Source organism: Loxodonta africana, chromosome 6, assembly GCF_030014295.1.
Source record: "Loxodonta africana isolate mLoxAfr1 chromosome 6, mLoxAfr1.hap2, whole genome shotgun sequence".
Classification (NCBI taxonomy): domain Eukaryota; kingdom Metazoa; phylum Chordata; class Mammalia; order Proboscidea; family Elephantidae; genus Loxodonta; species Loxodonta africana.
The window spans coordinates 104,347,720-104,369,567 of NC_087347.1; the positions used below are offsets into that span (position 1 = coordinate 104,347,720).

Genomic DNA, 21,848 nt, shown 5'->3' on the forward strand with positions numbered 1-21,848 from the left:
TCCAAGTACTGACACTTCAAGGGCATCTGGTCAGCAGTAAAGTGGCCTCATTCAGAACCTATATTCCTCTCTCATTTGTTCTGTGATTTTATTGTATACATGTGAGATTATTTTGGCCTGAGATGGGAATTGATTTTGGGTGCATTGGTTTATTTGGTTCCATGGCCACCAATGCCTCATTTAGTGAGTATGCTATTTGAGTTTATTATGTCTAAAATATACTAGGAGCTAGGGTTGAAAAGATGCATATGGCTAAGTTCTGTGCCCTCACAGGCCTTAAAGACTATTGAAGTGGAGATAAAAACGCAAGTCAGATGAGAGCATGAAAGACGGAGAAGTTGATTTTGACTGTGAGACTGAAGATGGCTTTATAGAGTTGGAAACTTTTGACTTGTTCTTGAAGGATAAGTAGATTTCAGGAGACACAGACCTCAATTCTGAATTCTGATTTGAGAGAAAGTGGAAACTAAGGTTGACCCATTAGAACACACTGAAAAGATGGATGAGAAATACTGGCAGCATTTTTAGGGAGAACATGTAGAATAGAACCCCCCCCCCCCATTCCTCCCAGAGGCCTCTACTTCCTTATGCTGTATTCATGTGTATTGCCATGTGTCTCCTGATTGTGAGATCATGGAAGATTGCCCTACTGTGGTTTTTACAAACCTGCTGTTCTTGCCATTCTGGGCCCCTCTGTGTAGGATTGCATTGGTTTAGGCAGGGGTGGGGAGTGCCAGTCTGGTAGTTAATAGAGTTCGAGCAGACAGGTTATTAAAGGAAGGGCATGCTGCAAGCTTCAGTGCCCACCTTGGCTTCAGCAGCCATACCCATCTGCTGTTTCTAAGATGGAGCAGCCACAAGGGAGAGAGCAGCTCATGATTTACATGTAGGCTGCTGCTCTTAGTAGTAATTTGAGGGGTTCAGAGAATAACCCACTTGGTGGATGAACACTGTGCAGCATCCCTGAAAATCCAGATTGTTAGATGGACTAGCAGTGAGAACTCAAATCATGTTCTTGGGATTTTACAGGTAAAATGTTGTTTTGGTGCATATTGAAAATTTTGAATTTTTTTCAAAATCTAAAGGATATCTTCTCTTCCATAGCGTAAATGTTTTATATTCTGATATTGACAAGTGACTATTATTGATTCACCAATAGTATGAGAATTTCAGTGACTATATCAATATAAAAATTTTAAAGACAATGATAAAATTATTGCTGTGTTAAAATCTGGCTGTTTACAGTTGCTTTCATATCTCCTATAATTGTGTTTTCTAAATGCCAATGTATTATGTTACTTAAGTAATCCAGTTGACTTTATGGCACAATTTCATTTAATATTACCGTTTGATATCATAAATTTCTACAGTTATTTCAACATTAAAGTGAACCTTTTCTGTATCTCCTGTTTGATTTCATTTTGATTATATAGTTTTTCCAGAGTCAATTTTTTGTATGAGAGTTGTATAATTGTCGATAGCATGCAAACAAACACTTCTGTGCATTTGGGTCTTCACCCCCTTCAAGGCCTGAAGCCGTTGAGAATAAGTATCATGTTGCTCTTTGAAGCAGTCCTATGTGAGAGGTGGATTTCTGAAAGACCATAATGTAAAGTTTTACTTCCTCACAGCTGTAACTTTCAGTGCCTAACAGTGGCATCTATGATCTTTCAGGGTCAACTGTTTAAGCTGTAGAGTTAACACTTCACTCGAAGACATACCTCACCATTTTAACTTATAGTTGTAGTTGACCAATGATAACTTATTTTCTGTCTACCAAATATCTTTTTCAAATACTTGTGGAACAGTAACAGCAACTTCAAAACTTCCAGTAAGTTAAAAAAAAAAATCTCAATCCTCGACTGAAGTGCAAGAATAACCTTTAGTTAATACTAGATAAATTTGATCTCTGTGGAGACATTTAAAGATACTGAAAGTTTTTGCTTTCTAGTTACTTATTCTGTTTTACATTTAACAAATGTTGTCATCAAAATTCATAAAGATAAAATGATAAAGCACCTGTATTGCTTACTGTGTGAAATTAACTCTGAACAAATAGGGATGTGTCTGAGGAGAAAGACCTTGAATGTAGGTACATACATTATTTTTTCACAACTTCTGTACATGTAGTTGATACTGTTACAAGTTTATTATCTGGAAATATTAAAAAGGAATAAATGCTTTAATGTAATTAACCAATTTGATGCTGTTTTATCTTGACAGCTGAAAGAATACACCATGATTCACATTAGAGCTGCTCAATTTTATTATAGATTACAAAAGCTTAATAAGTTCTTTTTCTCTAAGTACTGGGTGATTATTGTCATTCTTACGTTATGTTAGAGCTTTGCCTTCTAGAAACTTCACAAGATGCAGAAAAGGTTTCTGGTGATACGGCATGAAGGAAGCACTTAAATATTGTATTCTGAAGTGTAGGAATCATTTGTTCCAGGATCCAGCATTTCTACTACTTTCTTAGAACATACTTTAGTATAGGCATCAAGGCTATTTCATTCATTTTTCTTTCTGCCATATTGTTACTGAACTGAAAGAATCACTGTTATTTAAAATCATTTATTCACCCTTAACCGGTTGCCATCAAGTTGATTCCCACTCATAGCAATGTATAGGACAGGGTAGAACTGCCCCATGGAGTCTCCAAGGAGCACCTGGTGGATTTGAACTGCCACCCTTTTGGGTAGAAGCCATATGTCTTAACTACTACACCACCAGGGTTTCCTATTCACCCGTAGATGCTTACAATTACGTTTTTTGTTTTGTCAGGCATTGTGGCAGATACTGATCATTGTCTACTTAATAGCCTTTATTCCTGGTTAACAGAATAACATTTTAATTTGGCATGGCTAAGTACCCAGCCCCTGGAAATGAGCACGATTGACCTAACTTAGTCATGACGATCCCATTCTTCTTTGCCAAATACTCTTTTTCTCAATTTTCCTTACAGCTAGGATTGGTCAAAGGAGCTCTGGTGGCACAACAGCTAAGCGCTCAGCTGCTAACTGAAAGGTTGGCAGTTTGAAACCACCCAGTAACTCCATGGGAGAAAGACCTGGCCATCTGCTTCTGTAAAGACTGCAGCCAAGAAAACTCTATGGGGCGATTCTGCTCTGTCACATGGGGTCACCGTGAGTCAGAATCGACTCAATGGCACCCAACAACAACAACATGGTTGGTCATAGCACCAACTTCTGGCAGAGCAGAGTTAAGTGGAAGACTTCTGGGGGTCTTTCTGGGAAAGTGCTGCCTCTTCTCCTTAAAAAAGGAGAGTGCCATTTGAGGGAAAAAAATTTTCGTTTTTTTTGCTTTTCCCTCTCCACAAGCTTTGCAATTGCCAAACCCTCATTTGAATGTGATTGTGATGTCTGAAACCAGGAGGTGACAAGTATGAGGACAAAAAGCCTCCATTGTCAAAATTGACTGGTGGAAAGTTGGAATGAGCTTGGGTTAGACTTCCCTTTTGAACTATATAGTTACCTAGTTAGCTGAAAAACCCCTTGTCTCTAAAACATCTATATTCAGAAATGCTTTATAAAATATAGCATTTCTTTTTAAGTCTATAGCAAAGTAAGAGAATTCTGTAGAGTTCCAAATGAAGAGGGATCTGAAAATTACAGTGGCAAGTTGGCTTTGAAGTTGTGACTGCCTAATTTTTATAAATGGCTAAATAAAACATTCTTAAAATATGGTACAGCTGTAAATAGAATGAAGGAGCTTTGCATTTTTACTCTTATGGAAAGCTCTGCAAGACATGTAAGTGACATATTAAGCGAACAGCATATTACGTGCTATCTTTGATAAAAAGAAAGAGGGAGTTTAAGAATGAAACAATGGAAGAGTACACTGGAAATGAATAAAAACAGTGTAGCAGAGGCTGTCAGTGCCTTGACCATATCCCTCAGACCTTTAGGTGTGCTTGGGTTCAATTCTTCCTGCCAGTGTCTGCAGCTCTTTGCCAGGGGAGCAGGCATCTCTGCCAGAGCATGGAGCAGAGTGGGAGCAGTCCTCCACACATGATCATCACCTCTCAGATTTGGTCATTCTGAAGTGCGTGCAGGATGGAAATCTGTAACAAAGATCCCCCCAAATCCTATATATTAAGGACTTTTTAAAAGCATGATTCTAAATAACTCATGGGTCCAAGAAGAAATTCTAATGGGTATTAAAAAAATAGAACTGAATGGTAATGAAAATATTATGTATCACAATGTGGGAGGCTTCTCGAGTGACAGACTCATCCACATCCTCTTTAATAAAGTAACTAATAAAGTTATTGTTATTATTGTTTGTGATATGTAAACCAAACCAAACCCAACACATTACCATCGAGTTGATTCTGACTCACAGTGACCCTGTAAGACAGAGTAGAACTGCCCCGTAGAGTTTCCAAGGAGCAGCTGGTGGGTTTGAACCGCTGACCTTTTGGTTAACAACTGAGCTCTTAACCACTGCACCACCAGGGCTCCTTGTGGTACGCAGGGCTTTCTAAAGCTTGTGGCCCAAGGCAGGGCCCCTCTTACTTGGTCTAGGAATAGTACTGGGAAGGAAAGAGCTAAGGATAAGAATAATAAATAATGAAATTGACCCATACAGAGCTGGAGATAAATGTAGAACAAAATTCTGATTCAAAAAGATAGACCAGACTTGCTGGCCTGACAGAGACTGGAGAAACCCTGGGAGTATGACCACTGTACACCCTTTCAGCTCAGTAATGAGGTCACTCCTGAGCCATAGATTGAGGAGGCCCATGGAACAAAACAAGATGAAAGGGGCACATCAGCCCTGGGACAGGGACTGCAAGGCAGGAGGGAACCCAGCGTTGAGAAGGTAGTGTGTTGACATGTCGTGGGGTTGTTAACCAGTGTTGTAGAACAATGTGTGTACTAACTGTTTGATGAGAAACTAGTTTGTTCTGTAAACCTTCATCTAAAGTACAATAAAAAAAGAAAAAAATGAAATTGAAAGCAAATATATAACGGAGATGAACAAACTAAAAGTAGTCATTTTGAAAGAATGAGATAGATAAACCACAGGCACAATTGATTTTTTAAAGAGGCATAAATAGTTTTTGGAATTAAAAAAAGAAGAACATAACTACAGATACAGCACAGATCAATAAAAATGGGAAATGCTCTGAATAACTTTATGCTAATACATTTGAAAACTTAGACAAAATGAATAATTTCTTAGAAAAGCGTAACTTACAAAAACTTCTCTCAGAATGAAATAGAAAGCCCAAATGGACCTATAATCATTAAAGACTGACTCATTAGCTAAAAGTCTACACGCTAAAAGACAGAAGCTGAGTGTTTGTGCTGGCTTGGTTTGCTTGCCTCTTTCTACACTTTTAGTACTTGAGATCAAGTGTCTTTATTTTTTTAGGTTTTCTATTACTTGTAGCCATACGAATCCCAAATGTTAATAGGTGGGGATTATCATTATGATATCTTTTACTCCCTCCCACCTTTTTTTTTAAATGTCCAAGATGGGACAAGGAAAGCAAATATTTGGATAGAAAATAAATCAAGTAAAAGCTCCCTTGTGTCAAATAACACATAAAGTGAAATTAAAACTCAAGGTGAAATTGGATTGTTGATAATTCTATTATTATTTGCTATTTTCTTTCATGGTACTATGACTGAGGTCTTTCACTAAGCAGTTCTCTGTCACAGAAAGTGTAATTTTTTCTCTTAAATGAACTATTCCTTTTGAAACATTTAATGTAACTTTCTTTGAGACAATGAACATTTTTAGCTGATATGTATGTTTGTTGTTTGTAGCTAGCCCTTGTGAATGAGGCATAGCTACCTAGTGGGTACAGGTGAACTAATAAGGGAGCTGGTGGTTTCTTTAACAGTTGTCATTTGCAGATCAGTTGTATAAGTCTTACTTTGCTTGGCAGTTATATCTCGTTTTGAATTTTTATTTTTGCTTGTTAAATATATCGCTTTTTGAATAATTTAACAGTTTTAATCATAAAGCACCCTCTTACTAAAATATACCTTTCTCAATAATTTAATACTGTTTTAATCATGAAAACACTTTTTTATTAGTGTGCACCACGGTTATGAATATGAAAAGTGTAAATATGAAACTGTAAAAGTTAAGAGTATAAAGAATTAAGGGTGATTTAATAAGAAGTGTGTAGGCGAAATATTGTTAGGGCATTCATTTTATGTTACAGTAACTAGAACAAGATATAATATGATTAAATATTAATGATTGTCATGGATTGAATTGTGTCCTCCAAAAATATCTGTCGACTTGGGCAGGTCATAATTCCCAGTATTATATTATTGTCTACCATTTTATCATATGATGTGATTTCCGTATATGTCATAAATCCTGTCACTATGATATAATAAGATGGATTAACGGCAGTTGTATTGATGGGATCTACAAGATGAGGTAGTGTTTTAAGCCAGTCTCTTTTGAGATATAAAAGAGAGAAGTGAGCAGAGAGACATGGGGACCTCATACCACCAAGAAAGCAGTGCTGGGAGCAGAGCGCATCCTTTGGACCTGAGGTTCCTGCTCTGAGATGCTCCCAAAAGACTGATGACAATGGCCTTCCTCCGGAGCCCACAGAGAGAGAAGGCCTTCCCCTGGAGCTAACCCTCTGAATTCAGACTTCTAGCCTGCTGGACTGTGAGAAAATAAACTTCTCTTTGTTAAAGCCATCCACTTTTGGTTTTTTCTGTTATAGCAGCACTAGATGACCAAGACAATGATAGTAAGTAGTATTTTTGAACACTTGCCATGTGCTAGACTTACTACAACTCAGGAAGGTAGATATTGTTATCCTGGTTCTACAGAGAAAGAAACTGAGGCTTAGAGAGTTACTCACACTAAGTTACTCAGCTAGTTAGTGATGGAAATATGATTGGAGCTCAAGGCTGACCAACTGCAGAGGCCGTATACTGTTCATTCTTTTTAAGCCCATCCTCTTAACCAGAAAGCTGTCTTAATTCCCAGCTGAAGCAGGGTAAATTTTTTTTACCTCTTGATTTAAATATATATTTCTGGGTTGTACTGTCAGAAGAGGGTATAGTGCCTCTGGTGATCCTGAGAAGTATTATAGTTCTTGAATCTTCTTTGGAGGCTGTAGGCAGGACACCAAGGGCCTTTCTAGGTCTGTGATTCTACGGTGGTCTCATTTTTCCTCAGCAAGTATCTCTTTAGTTTCAGCTCCAGAAGTCACAGGTCATTTGAAATTTCCCCTTTTAAGGCTTTTCCTTAAAATCCAAAAGAGGAACTACATATGATGCTTTTTAAAAAATAGGGTAGGCCCAGGACTACATAAATAATACTCCTCTGTTTAGGGTGCTCCTGTGTCTTACAGGGTCGCTATGAGTTGAAACTGACTCGAAGGCAGTGGGTTTTGGTTTGGTTTAGGATGCTCAGTACCTGCCATTCCCAAATTACCCTGAAACTGGTATACCATGAAGTTCTCTACTGGTATGCCATGAACTTATCTGGGAGCAGTGTTGTGTTACAGCCTAGCTCGCTTGTCTTGTATCTTTACCAGTTGTGTGCATGTCTTGGGGTTGGGATGATGCTCAGACGCTGTGTAAATATTTTTGCTGTATCCCATAATCTCATCAAGACCTTCTCCATGGCTGTAGCCTAGTCTACAAGCTTCCCTAGTCTGTGCTGCCTTGTAGGATTCTGATTTGGTTTATTTTTATACCAGCCTCGCTCTCCTGTCTAGCCAGCACACACAGCAGCCCTCCAGTATTTGTACAACCCTTCAGGCTTCCTCCATAATATTTCATCTCAGTGAAGTCTCCCCTGATTGACAGTATTGTTAGCTTAGCCGTCTGGATTTTATGTTGAAAATGGAGCTGACCACAGCACTGCAAGAAATACAATCATCCTGCAAACCACATACCTTACCAGTCAGTGTCTGTTTGTCTGCCTGTCTCTCTCTGTCTTCCACACATGCACACACATATGCACACACACAAGAATGACTACACTTTTAATTACTTTAATTCCAAACTGGAAATTAAACCTGTTACCATGCTCCCTAAAGGATGGTTTTCAGGCTTTCATCTTTTTCACTTTTTCTTTGTGTTCCTTTGCCAGTGCTCTCAAGAAGTAAAATATTCGAGTGGCAAGGGAAAAAAAAAAAAATTCTTGCTGTGGAGTTTGTAGTTTATTCTCACCACAGGCTGCTAATTCAAAAGTGTTGGTATGGTTAGTAGCACATACTGTGAAGCCACTGTTTCTAAGGAGTTAAGCACTGCAGTGCAACGTCAGGTGTGTGTTTTTAATATCCCTTCTAGCTTATTTAAAAAATAAAATAAAACACTACATATGTAAGATTCTATACAGCTCCCCCCACCACCCCAGGTATGGACACAAGACACTATTTGTAACAGACTCTGCTCCTTAAAGGCTTCTAGGCTACATCTCCCATCTATTTACCCTTTGAAATTTGACAACTGTGTTTTAAAAGACAAATGGGATGCTTATTATACCAAAAAAAATTATTATACAGAGGGGAGAAAATCATTATTTTTGTTGACTAGAACAGAAAAGGAAAAAAGAAAAAAACACACGCACCCTCAGACGGATGCAAAATATACTACTGTATAAAAGAGCTGTAAGTGTCGAGTACAAACCTGCATACGCTTTTATAAGTAACATGCTCGTTTTTTATATAATAATGGAAACTTCAAGTCTGACCTCTCCTTGTTGGGTGCTGTTGAGTCAGTTTTGACTCATAGCGACTTCATGTGGCAGAGTAGAACTGCCCCTACAGGGTTTTCTAGGCTGTAATCTTTATGGGAGCAGGTCTCCAAGTCTTTCTCCCATGGAGCGGCTGGTGGATTCGCACTGTCAACGTTTCAGTTAGCAGCTGAGTGCTTAAACATTGTGCCAAGTCTGACTTTCGAGCCCTGCGAATCTAGTCGTTTTAGGTGTTCAGCATCTTCCTCATAATCTCCATAGCATGGAAAACACATTTAGAAAGTGTGAAAAGTATTTTAATTGCATTTCCATTCCATTTATTTAAGAAAGTTTTTCTGCTTTTATTAAGATCTTAGTCGATGAAATATATTTGCTTCTGCTACTGTAGGGTGTTGCACAGGTATCAGTCTCCTACTTGGTGATTTCAGGCCTCCAAAGCTGCGATGTCTGGTGCCATAGTGCTTAAGAGCTTGGCTGCTAACCAAAAGGTCAGCAGTTCTATCCACCAGCTGCTCTGTGGAAACCCGGGGCAGCTCTACTCTGTCCTATAGGGTCACTGTGAGTCCGAATTGACTGGACAGCACCTAACAATAAGAACAACAAAAGCTGTGATACGGATAATTTGTTGCTCTTTCCTCCCCTTAAGCCTCCACTTCTAAGGATGCTTTCATGCTCGCTTATTTACTTGGGATCAGGTTCAGCCTCCTTTGTTCAGCTTTCACATGCATTTGAGGCAACTGAAAACACCATGGCTTGGGTCAGGTGCACCTTAGTCCTTAAAATGACATCTTTGCTTTTCATCACTTTAAAGATGCGTTTTGCAGCATAATTATTGAATTGCTTAGAATAATGGAAAAAGAAATTTTTGATGAATAGGGATTTCTTTTTTTGCTCTCCCATCCTTCTGCCTTTTCTGGACCCAGAAACCAAGAAATTTGCATTATTGGTGTTTTTCAGCTATTCTAAGATTTCTACTGGATATTGTTATTTTTGGTAGTAAACTTTTAAGATACTGATTGCATCAAAATTTGGCAAACTGGAATATTTACATTCTGTTGTCACCTGTTTTACATTATAGCAAAATAGTTAATACTTTCTTACTTGCTTCAAAATTTAGGGCTTAGGCGGCGGGCATTGATAGTTACAAAGTTGGTATGTCTTAGATTTTAGAAATAATAGTAGGAAATAATCTGAAGCAATATGTTACACCCTAGTGTTTTTGTATTTTTGTTTTATATTTTACAATGTGGAGGAGAGGGGTAGAGGGGAAATCCCTTCTCTCCAAATTTATCTATATGAGTCAACTGAAGTCTTCCTTCTAATAGAGTGTAATGAAATGGCACTATCTGAATCATTTCCACATTTGCAATTTTGGATATTCAGTTTATATTCATCAACATTCACCTACATATCTGTTTTACTTTTTGATTTGTCATACAATTTTTTTTCAGATGAGAAGCATATCTAACCAAGAATGACTTCATTTTTCATAAATACGGAGTGTCAGTTGTCCTCTCAGTTATTTTGTTTTACTCATACGGTATTTGTTCGCAACTCCAAACCACAGATTAGACACATCGATAGTGACTAATCCTGACTTACAAATAGTAGCCCACACAGTGTGAATTCCTTCAATGTTTGGACATTCCTGGGAACATATGACAAGCCTTGATTTTTCTCTAGTGTACTTACTAGGCCTATTATTACATAGTAGCTCTGAGGGAGGAGAAAAGAGCACTGGACTAGAAGTCAGACGACCTGGGTTCAAGGCCCAGTTCAGCCACTCACGTGTATAAAGGGCAAATCACTCTCATTCTATACCTTCATCTGTAAAATGATGAAAATAAAAATAGCACTTTCCCCATTTTCTTCAGGGTTAAATATTGTGAGTATCAAATGAGATAATGTTTCAAGAATATTTTGTTGTGGTGTGCTGTTGATCTTCATTCTCTGTCCTCCCCTCGTGAAGCTAGAGGAGACCAGAAGCCTCCACCAAACCATTTTTACATATGTAAGCAGGAGAGTAAGAGGTTATAGTAGTCTGAACTGTTTTAGTCAGACTGTACTCTTCTTGTGTGCGACTGATATGTTCTGCCTTTTTTTTTTTTAAGTTATTTAATCTTTAGCCTTTGGTTTATCCATCTATTTTAAAATGTGAGTAGGAGAGATTACATAAGAATTAATGCTTTAATAAAAACACAGTGTTTAAAGAGTTTTTGGCCCAAAGCCACACTGTCATGCTACACTTGTCTTCAGTTACAGGTGGTTGGGAGTTACAATGATCGAGTGGGAAGAGGTGATAGAGGGGATATTATTTGCGGATTTTTGTTCTCTCCTTAATTTATTCTTATTTTGGTCTGGCATCAATTTTGAGATGAGGAAAGTTTAATTAGGCAACCCATAGATTCTTTCAGTGATTCTTGCTGCTTTTTCATAACAAATTTCCATTTAGACAGTGATTTAAAATACGAATGTCAAATCTCCCGTCTCTCCCAAGCCCTGTATGGGACACTTGTTCTTTTTCATTTTGCAGTCAGACTGCTAGTGCCCCTGTGTTTGAGAAGGTAAGGAAAGCCTGGTGGTAGTTATTTCTAATCAGATGTGGAGTCAATAAAAGTCATCTTTTTTTCTCACCAGCTGAACCAGCTAATGCTGAAAAAGGCGGCACTAGCAGCCATGAAATATTATAATGGGCAGTAATAATGGATTAAAATAGTGGTCATATTTATATTTCTGTAGTTAGAAATGCAAATTAGGAATATTTCACCATGCATTTTCTTTAGCTAACTTTTGAGTATTGCCTGCTATTTTGTAAGACTCTTTGCTGGGTATTTGACTGAAAAGTATGTGGAAGAATGCTCTGTTTAGGATTAAAGATAAAATGGAAGATGGTTGAATTGCACTCAATGGCAAGAGGTTTTTTTTTTTTTAATTGCCTTTTAAAGGAAAGGCAACATTTCATACTAGTGATAGAGTGATTATAACTGTCTAACACAAAGTAGTTATTTTACATATACAGCCTCATCTCTTGGTTTAAACCCCAAGGAAAAGAATTACGTGAATGTCCGAGCAAGCAGAAATTTCTCACATTAATTTTAATAAAATAATAACATCTGCACATTGTAACTTCCAAAAATATTGGATAAATGAACAAACAAACAAAAAAACCTAAACCCTTTGCCTTCAAGTCAATTCTGACTCATAGCGACCCTATAGGACACCGTAGAACTGCCCCATAGGGTTTCCAAGGAGCACCTGGTGGATTCAAACTTTCGACCTTTTGGTTAGCAGCCATAGCTCTTAACCACTATGCCACCAGGGAAATCAATGTTCTAAAGTATTTTCTTGGAGTTGGTATGAATTTTAGTGAGCATAATAGAAGTTTCTTTCCTCGTTCATAGTAGAAATAGCCATTTCAGGTCAGCAGTGTCTTTGGCCACAACCTTAGTGCAGACTGTCTTTATAAATCTTGTCATAAAATACTGATAGCACTGTATGAAATATAAAAACTTTGGAAAAGTGTTATATAAATTAGTTTTGTATTCTCTGTAAAAATAGACTTTCCTTCTTATTTCTTTCAAAATGTTTTGAACAGAGTTTAGCCTTTACTAATTGGGGCTGAAGGTAAAATATGCTGCAGCAGAGGTGGAGAAATATGTCTGATTAGCTTGTTGCAGAGTGTAATGCCTAACCTGCTCATTTGACATCCCTTCTCTTTTAGATACTCTACTTAATTCTTTCTTTTAACCAGTAAAAGAACAACAAAAAAAAAAGAAAAAAACCTATTGCCATTGAGTCGATTAAACTCATAGTGACCCTCTAGGACTCAGTAGAAATCCCGCATAGAGTTTCCAAAGAGCGCCTGGTGGATTCAAACTGCCGACCTTTTGCTTAGTAGCCATAGCACTTAACCACTACACCATCAGGGTTTCTAATAAAAGACTAAACCTTAAATAAACTAACACTCCCAATTCCTCATGCCTCCACTCTCTAGTTGCTCACCTTCCTGATCGTTCTAAATCCTCATTTCATCCAGCCTTCACTTGCAGTATTTCACCAGAGCAACTCACTAAATAACAGACAACTTTGAACAGCTATTAATAATGCTTTACTTTTTGTCATTGCTAAGCAGTATTACCTTTTCCATGATTCTTGGGCAATATTAGTAACTCAGAGGGAGTGATCAGTCTGTGAGCTGATGAATGGAAAAAAGTTGTAGGTAAAGGAGCAGAAAATTAACTCATAGATTCTTGAGCAACTGAAATTCAAAAGCAAATATCCAGAGTGTACTCATTGCTGTTGATTTGATTCCAACTCAGAGTGACCCTGTAGCACAGGGTTGAACTGCTCCCTAGGGCTTCCGAGGCTGTAAATCCTGTGGAAGTAGACTGTGACATCTTTCTCCTGCCTAGCAGCTAGTGGGTTCAAACTGCCAACCTTCTGGTGAGCAGTCGAGCACTTTAGCCATTTCACCACCAGGGCTGCTTATCCAAAGGATACTTTAGGGTTATTTTGGTGTCTTAGAATATTTAGTATTGACCTTTACTTGAACTTTTATAAGGAAAGATCATCAGAAATATGCTCACAAAATGTTATTATTTCTAAGTTCTCGGAGGGCAGAGGCTTTGTCATTTTCACCACTGTATTCCCAGGGTCTGATTCTTAGTGTTCAGTAAATATTTTTTGGCTGAATGAATAAATAATGATGGTACTAAGAAATATCAATAAAACTTGTAAGACATGTACTTTTTGCTCTGTGCAGTATTCCAAATGTTTATAAACAGATAACAGATATACAGAAAACACTAATAGCTTATTTTCTAGCCTTTACAGATTAATATTTAGCAAGTGATTTACATACTTTACAAGGTTATAAGTTTCATATTTTCCTTTTCTTCTGTCTTGCATGTTTTACCCATTACAGCCACCTGCATATAGTAAGTGTTTGTTGCTTTTTAAAATATCTGTGTGAATATTATGCTTTAAAAGTAGAAATACTTCTTGCATGTTATGTAATTACCTGCTCAGCATGGTGGACAAGAAAGCTTTTCTAGTGGCCTACACTTCTTTCTTTTGGATTCTTTGATGTTAGTTTCCATGAGTTTGAAGCACACCAGGCAGAATTTAAAGTCACACATAGGAGCTAAACAATGGGAACACTGAAAATTCTTTTTCCATGATACAGTGACAGCATGCACAGAACTTAACTGTTTTATTAGTCACTGACAGAAAACTTTTGTTTGGGGAGTACAGATACAATCAGGAAAATGGTTCCATTAGACGTGAACTTCTTATAGGGTGTTACAACCCAGGACCTTTTTGGACTTGTACAGATTTTGATAAGAGAACAGAAGAGTGGAGGAACAATAGTGATTTATAATCTCTGGTGTCTACCTGTTGGCTTGGCAATGATGCCAATTTACATGGTCTGATTTGTAGAAATAGTACATCACCGTTGTTTCAGGTACTATTTCTTAACCTCTGTGGCCCTTTTTGGCACCTCAGTCGGGCACACTGCTCTGCTTCACTGCCCCACCATCTCCCCATCCCCAACCTGAATTAGAGAGCAGTCACAGGGCCGCCTCTGACACGGTGCCAGTGAAGCAGAAGCCCTTAGGCAGCTGCGTTTTGTATCACTTGACCCTGCTCTCATGACTGCAGCTCACTGGGGCTGAAATAACACATGACCCAGAGACAGCCAAATCACAGGTAGACAGGTAAGGTATAACATGAAAAACAGCCTTGAGAAAAAAATCGTTTGAGCTAATTGGATTCTTTTTCTGGGGAATTTGAATGAAGAAATATAGATGAACTGGGGCCATGAGTGATGAGACTTGTAGGCTGAAAGTCTGAAGGTAGGGCCCAGAGCGGGGTCATGTGCCGGCTGAACTTATTTGGGAGCAGAAACTGTCAGTCAGCAGAAGCAGATAGAAGGAAACAGAGCAGGTGCACAGAGAGATGACATGAGAAAGATGCCTGGTGTCCTATGTGAAGGAGAATGTGGTGAGAGTAGCTGGTCCCCAAGCCTCTTTCAAATGGTGTTTCAGTGACCATTTCAGCCCTCAGAGGATATTTCCTTACAGAAAACCTCATTTTATTTGAGATAACATGTGACCTCTGTTTTAGATTTCGAAGGGCCTGATTTAATTCTTATTAAGACATCAATGATTGCTAGTGGCTTGTTGTGTTATCCCAGCTAAGATAAAGTTCCTGAAATGTGTATTTTCTGGATATGTTGATTTTATCCCTATTTTGTTTGTTTCCTCTGTTTCAGTCATGCTTATAATTTTTATGAATCAGTTTTCATGAGTAAAAGCATTGTAGGCATCACCTTGATTCAGTTATCAAAAGGTTTCAGTGACTGCCAATTATTCCAACAAATAATTTCTTATTCATGTGGTTAAAAAATGACCTCTAGATGCTTTCCTTGGCACAGTTCTATCTATCATACATATATTCTCTATTCTGGTCAAGATAAGTTGTTTATTATAGGCACAGTAGTTTCCTACTTTTTATATGAAAGAGTGGCCTTGCTGTACCCTGGTGCCAGATGCTGTTCTGGCTGTCAATCCAGCATTCATTCCTGTCTTTCTTCCCATTTAAAAAAAAAAAAAAAAACCCATTGCCATCGAGTTGATTCCAACTCATTGTGACCCCGTCCCATCTGGAGGAACCGTAATTTTGTTTCAGGCGTTTATTCTCTGTGTTAGGGGACTGCTTCCCTGGGCTCTGGGAATGTTCATTAGTCACTGAACCATCTTGGTGATGACACAGTCCATGCCGTTGAATGAGCTATTCACCTGCATGTGTTGCAACGCTGGCAAATAAGATTTAACGGGAAGGCCAGTGGAGGACTCTGGAAAAGATGTTAGGATGAAAAGAGGTCAGCAAGGAGAAGCTTCCCCTTTAGTGCTCAAACTGCCTGGGGGAGAATGTGTTCTCTGAAGCTGTGACAGGCAGCATGCAACTGGGAGGACAAGTTTGAGGACAAAAGCCAGCATATTAGGTGAGAAACGACTCGATGGCACTAGTTGTTTTTTTTTTTTTTTATAAGAGAAGAAAGCACTTGAGTTCTTGGTGACTGGGTTGTGCCACTGAATTTACCAGTCCTGGAACCATCTTAGGGCCATGGTGGCGCAGTGATTGAACGTTTGGCGGCTAACCAAAAGTTCGGCAGTTTGAGTCCACTAGCCACTCCTTGGAAACCCCATGGGGTAGTTCCGCTCTGTCCTGTAGAGCCGCTATGAGTGAGAATCAACTCAGCAGCAACAGGTTTGGTTTTTGTTTGGAACCATCTTACATTCAGTCTTATTCTGAGGTGAGATAATGCACAGTATTCACTCTTCAGGTCTCTTTTGATTGGGTATTCTGTTACATCGAGCTAAAATCATTTTTTTCTTCTACCAATTAAAAGAACCTTATTATGGAAAATTTTAAACATATACAAAAGTAGAGGGAATAGTTAATGCATCTAATTTATCCATTAACAACTATAAATAAAAGGCCAATCTTGTCCTATCTAAACTCCACCTACTTTATTCCCACCCCAGATTATATTGAAGCCAATTCCATTCTGTTTGTCTCTCTGCATATTTTATTACATTTCTCTAAAAGATAAAATCTATTTAAAAATAAAATACAACTGTAATACCATTATCATCCCTGATAAAAATCCTAAATAATTCCTTAATATAATTAAATACGTCTAGCCTTAAAATACTGTGGTCCTATTATATAATAAAGAAAAGAGAAGAAAATCTCCCAGAGTTCGAATCATGTTCACAACGCTGTGAATGCAATGGTATATCGATAGAAGGTGCCCGCAGAGCCTAAGTGCAATGCTCCTTGTTTAAGAAATGACTTAGTGGCTGACTTAGTGTTTTTAAAGCTTTGTATTCACTCAGGTTTTTATACCTGTATCTCACCGTTTATATCGCACTGTGTGTATGATACCCCCTGGGGCTGTGCAGAACAAAGCTTCTGCTGTCCCACCTAGTAGCCCCCTCTGTGGATGGGTCCTGGGTATCTGCATTTGTATTTAAATTTTCTACAAGCGTTGCTAATGTGCAACCCAAGTTGAGGATAACAGTCTAAAGTATACTATCTGAGTTTAGTACGAATAGCAGTATTATCTTTTATACCTTATCTTTACCAGTTCAAGGTTATAAGTATAAAAATAATTCAGTAATTCTGTTAGCTTTGTTTCACTTAGTGGGTATTTCCTTGCTTTTTGTTTCATTATTTTTAAGGGATAATTATAGTAGTATGGAACAGTCTGTCTACATAAAAAAAAAAGCGTATTTAAAAGGTTAGGGTTCTTGCTGATTAAAGAAAATACTAATTGGACAGATTGTTGCTTTGTATTAGTAATTTTCATTATTTTTTAGTAAGGTCAACAACAATTTTTTCACAAATATTGCGTTTTTATGCTTTTCATGATTTGAGTGATTTATATTGAGATGAAATTTTGGGGGGGATAGCTGACTATGCTTTGATCTAGAGGTGGGATAGAAACATGGTGTACGTAGTTACTCTTTGCAGTGTCAGAAAGTTGCTATTATAAAAATCTTCCTTTTTTTTTTTTAAGTTTTGGCATGTTCTTTCTGGGTTGTTATCTGTGCAACAAATAAAGTAACGCTTTATGTCTGTTATAAAAATAAGTTTTACCAAATAATAGTATTATAACTGTCAGTCCCCATTCCCAGTTTTCACACCTCTAAATCCTGCACACACATACGCACGCACGTGCATATGCACACACTCATACATACGCTATGCTTACCATTTACAAAGGGGTTCAGCATAATGCAATTTTGTTTGCATGCTTTTATGATAGATTAGTACATTAAATCTCACTTTATAGAAAAGGAAACTGGCATGTTTAGAAGTCAAATGGTTTTGTCTATTGTCATACAGCAAATTAGTGGTAGAGTTGGTTAAGAGAGTTGCTTGTGGCTTATCCCCTTGAGAGTCACTACTTTTCAGTGTCATGAAAGCTTAAATTAAAAAAAAAAAAAAAGTTAGGTGTCGCCAGCCTTTTCGTTTTACTAAGACAACGTATTTCTTGAAATACTTCAAACAACTTTCTTATTTGTCTGGCTATCTCTTGCTGTACTGGCGTGACCATCATAGAATAGAAGAATCTTTGACCAAAATCCTAGAATTTGGTGTGTAATATGGTTCCCCCTATTTTCTAGGGCTTCAGTAAATTTTCTTAAATAAAGCACTCTGCCTGGTACCGTTAGGTACATGCAGTAAAGCCTTAATATAATCATTAATTCCGGAACTAGAAGAAACTAAGAAATCACATAACCCAGTCCTTCCGTGTGATGTTTTATCTTTAGTTTATAGATAAGTCAGTAAAAAGTTTGAATGATTTGACCAAGATCACAAAGACAGTTAATTATGGGTATATGGATAAAATGTTCATCATTTACCCCCTAGTATAGAGTCTTTTCTGTGATAATTTCCTTTTTTTTCTTATAAATAAGTGCCTTTGGATAATAATACCTGACATTTAGGTGATATGACAGATATTAACATAGTTAGGACTTTAGAGTTCTTCTAATCAAACTGCTGTCATTTTACAGCTGAGGAAACGGAGGTCTGAAGAGGTTAACTGCGTTGTTGAAAGTCAGAGGTAGATGATGACATTTCAGGTTCCTGAGTGTTTAGTTTGGAATTTTATGAAGTGAATCTAATGTGGCAAATTTTGATAGCACCTGGAGGACATGGATAAAAAAATCAATAACAGGCTTGAAAGTAAATACTGAAAGAACTTGAAGTAATTTAAAGAAAAAGGCAAGGGATGATACAATTAATCAATAATGTTGTTTCTTGCCACTAAAAGCAGATGGGGAAAGACAGGTTTGCCGTTGATTTCCTGCTGGAGAGCCTGACAGTGGGATTGTTCGGAGTTGTCATGGGGAATTTGAAGAGGAATGAACTGTACCCTCCTCATTCAAAACTAAATATGAACAAATCCCACGCACAGATCCACGTATTAGTTTGGTCTTAACCTGTGAAAGTTTTTTTCACATCTATGGGTTTGCATGCTCAGTCCACATCCTTGCTCCCTTTCAGAATACAACTTTAAATTTGTTTTACAAGAAGGGACTTCCACCCTTTACAGTTGCAGTCTTTGAAATCCTTGAACCTGTGGTTCCTCAGTGCCTGGTTTTTGTATCTGTTCCTCTTATTAAGCAGGAGATGATATAAGTGGTGGCACTCAAATCTCTAATATTCAGATTCGAGCATCATTTCCATACCTCACATTTCCTGTAGATGGATTAAGATTGTGTGTCTCCAGCAGGATCTTTGATGCCTTTGAAGGATGAGAGTAGATGGTGTACTTCAGTACAGTACTGCCTGATCCTCTTCTGTTCTTGTCATAGCTTCAGCTACTTGATGGATTTTTCTGGCTATGAATGAATATCATATCTGAACTGATCTGAATACTTCCTGTCGGGTAGCTTCTATAACTAACTTTTTTCATGTACTGGTTGCTCTGCTACTGTACTGGCACAATTATGCTGCCTGCTTCCCACTTGTATGTATACAACTGTCTGTCCTTTTCTGTGCGATATCTTCCTTATAGGTATAGCCTTTCCTTTTCATAAATACCAGCAATTACAAACTCACAGGTTATGTTTTACTTTGTTTTAAAATAATCTAACCGTTTTGTCTCCCTCAGGCTTTTACAAGTGATCTAAAATGAAAAACAAACAATTAAGCCTTGCTTGTTAGTGGCTGTATATGCAAGTGGCGTTCCTTGGCTTGGAAAGGACAGTAGTTGGCAATCCACAAGTCTTTAAAGTTGCCACTTCCTACTGCAACCAGGCAGAGTTTCCTAACACCAAAGTTTAAAATTTTAAGGCAGTGTCTCTAGGAACTTTGGAGGAGGTTATGGTTATCAGCAACATTTCTGATTGTCAAAGAGGGCAGTAGTGGTTGAGTGGTAGAATTCTCGTATTCCATGCATGAGATCTGGCTTCTAGTCCTAGCTGATATACCTCAAGTGCGGCTGTCACTCATCTGTTAGTTGCTATGATGCTGAACAAGTGTCACCAGATTTTCCAGACAGATTGGGAAGAAAGGCCTGACCATCTGTTTCCAAAAATCAGACAGTGAAAACCCTATGGATGACAATGGTTTGGTCCCACTGTGCATAGGGCCACCATGAGTCAGGGGGCTGACTCAATGGCAGCTAACAAACAACAACTGATTGTCAATCAGGGTATCCATTACCCATGTTTAGGATAAATTATGAAAGAAGTGGACATGATGGATTTATGTGGCCAATTCAAAATATGAAATATCTAAGGTTTCTCACTGGTGTGTTTGATGGCGAAGTTAAAGAACTTTGACATTATTTAATTCAACTTTTTAGGGTATTAGCATTGAATTGCTCCTTAAAAATAACTAATCAATAGTTACGCAAACTGCAGTGGATAATCATGAAACATATGACTATAGATCCATGTATGGCTTGCTATACTTACCCTCAGCTTTGCCATTTATTAGCTGTTTTACTTTGGAGAAATCACATAATATTTTTGAGCCTCAGTTTTTTCATCTCTGAAAATGGGAATAATAATACCCACCTTACAGTCTTACTGTGAAGGTGAAATTTATTCAGATGAGACAGTTTATATCAGCAGTCTAATAGGGTAACTGACACAATACTGAAAAAACCAAACCCGTTGCTGTCAATTCCCACTCACAGCAACCCTATAGAACAGAATAGAACTCTGCCGCATAGGATTTCCAAGGCTGTAATCTTTATGGAAGCAGATTGCCACATCTTTTTCCCATTGCTCAGCTGGCGGGTTTGAACTGCTGACCTTTTGGTTACCAGCCGAGCACTGAATGACTGTGCCACCAGGGCTCCTTGGCACAATATTAGTGTCTCATAAATGTTAAAGGATTTCTTTACATTTGCATAGCACTGCCCTCTTTTCTTACATACTAGATCATTTGTTCTTTCCAGTGACAGTATGTGATGATCAGGAAAAGTGGTGATAGCACCATTTTTTTTTTTTTTTTTTTTTGTGCTTTAAGTGAAAGTTTACAAATCAAGTCAGCCTCTCATACAAAATCTTATACAGACCTTGCTGTGTTTTCCTAGTTGCTGTCCCCCTAATAAGACAGCAGACTCCTCCTCTCTACTGTGTATTCCCCATGTCCATTCAACCAGCTCCTGTTCCCCTCTGGCTTCTCATCTCGCCTCCAGATAGGAGCTGCCCACATGGTCTCATAAGTCTACTTGAGCCAAGAAGCTCACCCCTCACCAGTATCATTTTCTGTCTTATAGTCCAGTCCAATCCCTGTGTGAAGAGCTGGCTTCAGGAATGGTTCCAGTCTTGGGCTAACAGAGGGTCCGGGAACCATGACCTCTGGGGTCCCTCTAGTCTCAGTTAGGCCATTAAGTCTGGTCTTTTTACGAGAATTTGAGATCTGCATCCCACTGTTCTCCTGTTCCATCAGAGAGTCTCTATTGTGTTCCCTTTCAAGGCAGTCATCCTTGGTAGCCAGGCACCATCTAGTTCAGTCTGATGTAGTCTCTGTTTTATGCAGCCATTTCCATCTTTTGGGGTCATCTTTACCTTATGTCTTTGGTGTTCTTCATTCTCCTTTGCTTTAGGTGAGTTGAGACCAGGTGATGCATCTATAAGATGGCCGTTTGCTAGCATTTAAGACCCCAGATGCCACTCACCGAAGTCGGATGCAGAACGTTTTTTTAATACATTTTGTTATGCCAGTTGACCTAGATGTCCCCTGAAACCATGATCTCCAGACCCCTGTCCCTGCTGCTCTGGCCTTCAAAGCATTCCATTGTATTCAGGAAATTTCTTTACTTTGGGTTTAGTCAAGTTGGATAGCACCGTTTTTACAGATCAGAAAACTTTAATTTCAGAGATGAGTCAAGTATCATGTAAATGTTTGTGGGTAGATTTTCTAATTCCTGGACCATTTTAAACTTCTGACATCCTCATCCAGTTGTTTAAACTTTTAGCTATAATGGTAAGGGGCCAAGGAAGCCTGTGCTTTTGTGGAGTCCTGATGCTTTCAAACCTATATGCAAATGAAATAACATATTTAAAGGGCTTTGGGAAATAATTTAAAATGCTAAACAA

General features: G+C 38.2%; 1 protein-coding gene across 11 annotated transcripts in view; it reads left to right on the plus strand.

Moving 5' to 3' along the window:
* GTDC1 (glycosyltransferase like domain containing 1) overlaps positions 1–21,848 on the plus strand; it is a 428,985-nt gene that overhangs the window by 137,114 nt on the left and 270,023 nt on the right. The gene's annotated exons all lie outside the window — the stretch shown is intronic.